This window comes from Ictidomys tridecemlineatus, chromosome 2, assembly GCF_052094955.1.
Source record: "Ictidomys tridecemlineatus isolate mIctTri1 chromosome 2, mIctTri1.hap1, whole genome shotgun sequence".
Taxonomy (NCBI): Eukaryota; Metazoa; Chordata; class Mammalia; order Rodentia; family Sciuridae; genus Ictidomys; species Ictidomys tridecemlineatus.
The window spans coordinates 165,458,836-165,467,721 of record NC_135478.1 but is presented as its reverse complement, the minus strand read 5'-3'; the positions used below and the strand labels follow the sequence as shown (position 1 = coordinate 165,467,721).

The following is an 8,886-nucleotide window of genomic DNA, read 5'->3' as shown; positions in this document are numbered from 1 at the left end:
CACCATACAAAAGATTTAAGTCTAATACCAACACTTAATTTTGAATGTATACAGTATAAACCATAAGGTACTATAGATTTAATAATACATGAGATTTATTTTATTCTAATCACCAAAGTTATACCATTTATCCTCTTAATCATTAATATCTGCTCTATTGAATTCTAATTTCTATTTTAATCTTGGCTTAAATTTATATCGTGGTTCTTTATCAGTTTATTTAATGTGTAACCCATAGATTGTCACATTTTTTTTGTCTGTTATATTTTTAAGGCAACATATTGTCTTTTGGTGCTGGAGGCATATCTGTAATCCCAGGGTCTGATGAAGCTAAGGCAGGAGGATCACAAGTTTGAAGCAAGGCTCAGCAATTTAGTGATATCCTGTCTCAAAAGAACTGGGAGTGTAATTCAGTAGTTTGGTGGTAAAACACCCCTGAGTTCAATTCATAGCGCGCGCGCACGCGCACACACACACATACACACATACACACACACCCTTTGTGCACTACTATAACTATATCGCATACTTTCTAATTCATAGTGTTTTCACTTTTATTAATGTCTATATATTCTGAAATCTTGGCTTGGGTTTCATCTTTTTAAAAATGTTTAGGTGTACTTGATAACGTCAATATGTGAATTCTCATTCTATGAAGAAGATACTATCTTCTGCCTTTTTTCACTGTTTTCATTTAAATGCAGGACAATATCATTGTCATGCACTGCTCATTCAGGCAGATGTGCAGACACATGCTCTGGAACACACATGCTCTCTTCAACTCCTACACAAGCCTTCATTCTTTTTTGCCTCATTCACCAGTTGCTTGGAGGAACCTAATACAAGGCTCCTGGGTTCCTGGGCCAAGCAGGCAAGGAAAATGAGCAAAGCTATGGAGCTGGAGATTACATTGTACTGGAGAAACCACGCTTCCTATATAAAGGGTGCCCTGCTACTCATCTACAGCCCAGGATGTGTGCTCATCACTCTCAGATCTTTTGGAAAAAAAAAAAACAATAGCCCAAACTTTGAAGTCTCTCAATTTTTATATATTGGCAATTATTTCAAATTTTTCAAAGAAAACACTGTGTCTAAGAAAGAAAAAATATGTCTGAGGATTGAACTTGACCTGCAGCTGCCTACTTTAAGTTTTCTGACATTTGTTTTGTTTTGTTTTTCTCAGAGTGACACACCTGATGGCCTTTTTCCTGGGTGTTTATTCCTCACTGGTTTTAATGAGAGACTAGAGGCAGTTGAGAGCTCTGTTTGTATTTACCAGATATAAATTTTTTAAATGTGAAGTCTAAAGAGAAGTTTTGAATCAAAGCAAGCAGTAAAATGGAGGAAAGAAATCAGGAGATGGGGTGGGGGGGATAGAGAGCAATGATATTAGTCAAATTATATATTGTTATATTGTATACATATACAGATATGTAACAACAAATTCAGCCACTATGTACAACTTAACATACCAATAAAAATATGGGAGAAAAATGTTTGATATATTTTTACTATTTTAAAGAAACTTATTATATTATTAAAGTAATAATCATAAACTTCAAGGTGTTCAGAGTTGTAACTTTTTCAGATAATCCAATAGCGTTCAAGGGTAGTGTTTAATTAAATAATATCACCATGAAAATTAAAATAATCTCGGAACAATGAAGATATTGCCACTTGATTTCATCTACATCCATTTATAATCCCTACTTGTTGCTCTAGCAATTTTTCCTTTGAAGATGTAATATTAATTTTAGTCCTATTTCAAGAGAAGAAAATAAGCACTTCTATAATGTAGACCAAAGTCAGCCAATAATTTATTTATATTTTTTAAAGAGAGAGAGAGAGAGAGAGAGAGAGAGAGAGAGAGAGAGAGAGAGAATTTTAATATTTATTTTTTTAGTTTTCAGCGAACACAACATCTTTGTATGTGGTACTGAGGATCGAACCCGGGCTGTACACATGCCAGGTGAGCACACTACTGCTTGAGCCACATCCCCAGCCCTAGCCAAAAATTTAGTAAAGGATTAAATAGCAAATTCTGTAGAGATTATATGAGCTCTCCTACAACTATTCCAATATATCAATGTATGAATACATCATTGTATGAAAGCAGCAAAGACAGCCTATCTGTGAATGACATGGTTGCATTCCTGTAAGACTTCATGTGCTAGTAAAATTTGAATCTCAAAAAATTTTTATAAGTCACAAAATATTATCATTATTAATTATTCAAACATGCAAAAACCATCTCAGCTCATGGATCATACAAAAAAATAGGCAATGAGTTAGATTTGTCTCAGGTCATCATTTGTTAATCCCTAGTTTTAGAGCATATCATTCTCAATATGAAGATATGTGGAATACCAAATTACTTATGCATTCTTGATAATTTTATATTGCCAAATTAATAAAGTGGCTTAGCAAGCAGACATTCAGTACAGAGGGGAGGATTGCTTGAAAAAACATTTTATACTAAAGCAGGTAGTCCGAGAAGTTCTCCATCTCCTACATACAAGCAAATCACCTACAAACTGCTCAAATAATCCAATCAAATTCACAATCAAGCAAAGATATTTAAATTCCAAGATTGCTAATGGTTTCTCCAGTTCTAACATTAGCCAATTGTCCTTGAAGTTATGTTGCTGACCATCTACATTCTTGTGACATACTAGAAACAGATAAATGCCAGGCACTGTCATGGTCATTTCCCATCATACAGCCAGCACATAGATGGACACATTAATAGTTATATTTTTCTGGTTCTTCCCTTTGAAAATATTCCAAAGAACACCTGGATAAAGTATTCATTGAATGCACTAGTGAATTTCTTTTTTCAATTTCTTAAAGAAACCATCATTATCATTGACTCTCTTAGCAATTAAAAACCATGCAATTAAGTAAACGTATTTTGTATAATTTTTAAAGGTTGTCTATATTACCAAGGCATTACAAAGCCTCTTATCATTTTTCTTATGTATCTCTAGCTCAAGTGATACCAAGACATTCCTTTAGCAAAGGACTTGCATCCAAAACAAATAACCTCTGAGAGGAATGAGAGTCAGGATGAAATTATCCAACAGGATGATGAATGGTGACTGAGTATTTTTGAGCATTTTCTTCCACAGATTTCAGATATTTCATCTGTCCTGGAAATATATGAAACTGAGAATATTAGATCAAAAGATCTTTGGTAAATGTCTTCTTGAGTAATGAATTCCAGGGTCTGGACTCAGCATTTTATACCTAGGGTTATTTAAGGTTTTCAGGAATATATAAACTAGAGAACTAAGCTGACCTTCTCACTTAGGAAAAAAGAATGAATGCATTTCTGTTGTGTTTCAGAAAAAAAAAATCCTACAAACCTCATGGGCTTGTGCTAAGTAAATTGTATAGCTTAGTTAACATTATTGAAATTCCAAAATTAAGGCATGATTAAATAGTCCTGAAGTATAGAATTTTGTTTTTAGGAAACATCAATTTTGTATTAATTTTTCTTAATATTGTGAGCTATTTCATGAAGATTCAAGAGGAATTCTTGTCTTCTTTGGGCAATTTATTGATTTTACAAGACTTTTAAAAATTAAATGTCCTTTTAGTGACTAACTCATAAGATTTCATGTCCAGAAAGTAGGAACCTCAGAAGAATTTGTGATTATGTGCTGGTAGTGGTGGGTGTTGTTGGTGTGTGAATTTTGTCTTCATGGCCTTTTACTTAGACATCTAAATTATATAAAGAGAAATGAAGAGCCAAGTAGTCAAGGGCCTGTAGAGCAACATGTCAAAATTTTATTGTGATTACTACAGGACTCTCCATCTGTGAGAAAGACTCATTGGAAACACAAAAATGGGAAAGACTACTATCAGAAATGAATGGAAAAGCAGGCTCAGAGACTGATTGACAGATCAACGGCTATATTTCAACAAGGAAAGATATCTCCTAGTCCATTCTCTGTACCTCCTCCAGCAGGTATTATGATCCTATATCCCCCTAGCTTACCAGGTCTTCCTTGCCCTGATATGATGCCAGCACTCTATATTGGAGGCTCTCCCAGGATGCTAATGATGGGCCCTCCTCCTTCCGGGATGATGCTAGTGAAATCTGCTCCCAGAATGAGGCCACTCATAGGAAATCAAATGCCAATGATGCCTGGGACTCCCATGATGAGACCTCTTGCTTGTCCCATAATGGTACCCACTGGGCCAGGAATGACATGACCAGACAGATAAGGATAGAGAGGAGGCACTTACTTTCAGTTTCATATTACTTGTTCTACTTCACCAGGAGATCATGTGTTGACTGTATGACAACAAAGACTTGCTCCCCATTTTAATCAAAGAGAATAGTTTCGGTGGGGAGAAGTTGGAAACAAGAGGTACAGTTTTCATTTGTATTGTGAAATGTGAAAATAAAGTCATCAGGTCTTTTAGAAAAAGTAAAAAAAAAAAAGAGAGGGAGGGAGAGAGAGAAAAACGAAACAGTTTTCAACAGGGAAAACAAAATGTTGAGATTCTCCACCCAAAATTGTCATTGATCATTACTCCTTAGATTAACCAGCCACAAATATGAAGATATTACTAATAACATTATGTAAGTCAAATTTAAACATTTTAGCCTTTGAGAATTCATACACAACCTTTCTCAAATGGTTCACCTGAAAAATAGATCAGATCATCTATGCCATGAAGAATCCATGATATAGTATTCTAATGATGTTTTTAAACATCTCTTTTTTAATATTTACTTTTTAGTTGTAGTTGGACACATTACCTTTATTTTATTTATTTTTATATGGTGCTGAGGATCAAACCAAGGGCCTCTGACATGCTAGGCGAGTGTTCTACTGCTGAACCATAATCCCAGCCCTTAAATATCTCTTTATCTTCACATTCTTTCATAATTCTTAGACTTATTATTTAAGAAATTTTCCACAATGTCACGTGAGACTGGGAACAGTTTCAATCTTATCTAACTCTTGTTATAACAACTTCCTCCTACTTGAGGACACTCTGTTTGGGATAATTAAGATACAGTGAAATTAGCCCATATATAATAAGATCAACTCTTGTCTACTTGCCATTTAGCCTTAAAACACAACTTTTAGAAATTTAATTGACAAGAGTCAACTGAAAAATATATTTTATGAATAGCATGTTATGTTAAGGGAGAAAGACCTGAAATTGAAGTCAAAAGGAAGATTTTAGTGCTAGCTCTAACAGTAATTAAAATACAATCTTCAGTCAATCTTCAAATGTTTGCTTCCTCATCTGTGAAAGGATATTATATTAACAAGGTCTATCCCATTCATATAATCATTTTACATTTTAAAGAAGTTAATGCAGTGGAAACCTTTTGAAATCTATAAAATGTTCTAACATTAAATGGCTTTTTATTATATCAGTTCTAAAGACATTTACCAATCGATCTTCTATTATATTCAAATTTCTGTTACATTTTCAGATATTATTAGTAATAAAATGATCTCAACCAATGAATATAGGATAAAGTCAAGATTATGACCATATGTACAACATTATAGAAACTGATAATATGAAAAATCTAGTCTTCTCTACCTATTTCACAGGCTCAGCCTCTGTGTGAAATTTACTATGGGAGGTGTACATTGAGAAATTATCCATAAAACCCACCTAATTCTGTGCCTGACCATCCTGGAACATGCTCCCAGGAAAAGGTACAAAAGTGAGGTAAGAAGTTTTTACTTTGTTCACAACCATGTCACCAATTTAATTAAAGCAACCAGAAGTAATTCATCAGGAGCTACATAATATATATCCTGGTAATGCATCTGGCTATTACAAGTTTTATTTGATTTTTTTCTTAGACTGCCTTAACCAAAACCAGTCATTTAGTAGTTTAGCATACTGTCACATTCAGAATAAATTCAATCAGGATAATCACACCAAGAATGTTAATGATGCTGTAGTTTAATACTTCTTATATAACACTGTTTTTGCACTCACTACTGGTTAGTATGTGAATTATCTTTTGTGTATGATCAAAAGACTAAAATTTAAGATGAAAATGCCTAAGATGAAAAGCTATATTATCTAAAATCAGCTTTGGAATTTAAACTTTTATTATCATATTCATCATATTCAGCAGTACATGTCACATGTTATTTTGTTAATAATACTTACAATCCATACTTGCTCCCCAGAAAGCCTAATAACAAATAAAATAGTCATTAATAAGCCTCCCCCCCCCATTGAAATATGTTAAATCTCCTCTGGTCCAAGTTAAAATCCTTAATGAGTCTTAAAATCAATTTCAAAGGTGACCTGCTCATGTGAGCTACTCATAACAGGAACCATTGATACAGTTTATTTAATTGAAACCTCTTAATTAACACCTTTTGATCAATGTGAAAGAAACTGATCTAAGCATATCAGTATTCAGTATTTGCTAGTTGTCCACTCACTAGGCATAGAGCCTTAGAGAAATTCAAGAAGTGAAATGTGGGTATTTGTCTCTAGTAGCATGGAATCCCTGAGGAATGTAATGCACGAGGAAACGGATCTCATCCCAGACAGAGTTATCCACAGCTACACAGAACCAAAATATATTTCACAGGTTTACAACTAGTCAAAGAAACAAAGTTATATACTTGAGAAATTTTATTTTGTATTTTAATAAACTCTCACCCTTCACAAAAAGTATTATTATTGTTTATAATGGTGGCTTTATAGGACACCTCTGGTATACTCAGCCTGGGTGACCATATGTCTGGGATAAGAGGCCCATCTTTCTTGCCTAAATAACTACAACACTTATAATAGGCACTACATTACATATATAATCAGAAACTACTTGTGTGGGCTTTTCATTACTATCACAAATACCCAAGACGATCAACCTATAAAAAGAAAAGATTTCTTTAGTCCCTAGTTGTAAAGGTTTCAGTCCATAATCAGTTGACTCTGTTGCTTTGGGCCTGTTGCAGCAGATACCTCATAACAAGAACATGTGGCAGAACAAAACTACTCTCCTCATGACTGAGAGGCAAAAACAGAAGAAGAAAGAGGGACTGGGGTACTTTCAGTCCTTGCTAGGGAATTTCCCATAACTGAAGAACTCCTAGAAATCCTCACTTTTTCAAAGATCCACCATCTTTCAGTAGCACTATGAACTGGGACCACATCTTTAACCCATGGACCTTTGGGGAATATTCCTGATCCAAACTATAACACCAGTGTTTATTGTTCACCATGAATTCCTATATGTTATTTCTGTTTCTTTTAATGTGAATATCTTAAAAGTAAAATTGTGAATATGCAAGCCTAAGCTACTATTGCCCTAGCATATGAAAGCCATGTACTAAATATTGATTATTTGTTGATTGATAGAAGCAAACTTAGTAGCTTCTACCCAATAATATTTAATAAAATAAACAATAATAATAAATGGTCTAATAAAAATGGAATCCTGAAAGAGGCTCAATGATTTGTAAAATATTGGTAAGTGATTTATAAATATTGGCAACTCTGACAAAAAAAAACAGCACTAATTTTTATGTATGACCAAATATACTAATAATCCAGAGGTCTAAAAAAGTGGCCAAATTATTCAAGTACTAATTAATAATCTAAGAATTTGTCTGATTAAAGAAACTTCATTTTACCATTTTTTTATAATTATGAATAGGTAACCACTTTAGGAAAACAAAAATTGCCAAGATATATTTGTACATCATAGTTACTTGTATGAATAGGACAATATAAATGAATAAGGCAAATGCAGTATAGCATGCATAATTGCCAGCTTATTACAAAATCTCATCAAGTTGGAATCTTTCTTAAAATGTTATTTGAAGGTGTAGATACAGCATCCGTAATAAAGATGCATGCTTTAAGTGGTAACAGGCTTACTGTAAATATAAATTTTATTGTGTCTCATATATTTACAGAACAATGGAAAAATCTTAATTTTTTTAAAGCTCTCTTTCCTCTCTCATCTCTCTTATTTTCAATGTAGAAGCTAAATGAGAATTTTGCTGAAGACAAAAGCAAAGACAAATAATTAAACTAGGGTAATAATCAGGGATTTCTATTAATTTTTAAACTCTATTTAGCTAGATCTTTTTAAATTTGCTCTTTAAAAGCAAATTAACATAAATGTATACAGCAGGGCAAATTTCTCTATAAAATAGTCATTCTTTATTTATTTGCAATCTTAAAAATAAATTCTACAGTGTTTGGTATCTATGGTTCTTTGCAATGACTCTTTCATCCACGTTACATATTTTCTTATAATACTTTAAGATGTAAAGCATCTTAACACTTTCAGATAGAAATTCATAAAAATAGTCATAGTCTTAGTATATTTTAAATTATACTACTAAAGAAATGATTATCCTTTTTTCTTTTGGCAGAACCAGGCATTGAACTCAGGGTCTTATGCATGGTAGGCAAGTGCTCTACTGCTGAACTATATCCTTAGCCCCTGGACCTTACTTTTATAAAACAAAGGCCAAATCTTTTTCCCTATGTTACCAAAACAAATCTTTTAAAAATAAAATAATGTTTATATTATTAGTATATATGTGTGTGTGTGTGTGTATATATATATATATATATATACATATATATATATAGTATAAAGGTATATATGTGTATATATATATATATATATATATATATATATATAGTATAAAGGTATATATGTTCAATTTAAGATGCCAACATCTGGGAAACACTGAATAGGTTATCATCTACTCAATTTGGTTTTAGAATTGTTCTACTTCACAGAATGTGTGTTAGCTAAAAGAAAATGTTATCTTTGTACTGGCTTTATCTCCAATAAAAAGGAGAGAAGGAAAACTTTTTCAACTCTGTCTTTTTCTGATTCTGTAATGGACTCTAAAGTTA

General features: G+C 32.8%; 1 pseudogene; it reads left to right on the top strand.

The window, feature by feature from the left end:
- The first annotated feature begins 3,873 nt into the window (after nt 1-3,873).
- LOC101956304 (U1 small nuclear ribonucleoprotein C pseudogene) lies at nt 3,874-4,218 on the top strand (annotated as a pseudogene).
- Nucleotides 4,219-8,886: the final 4,668 nt, after the last annotated feature.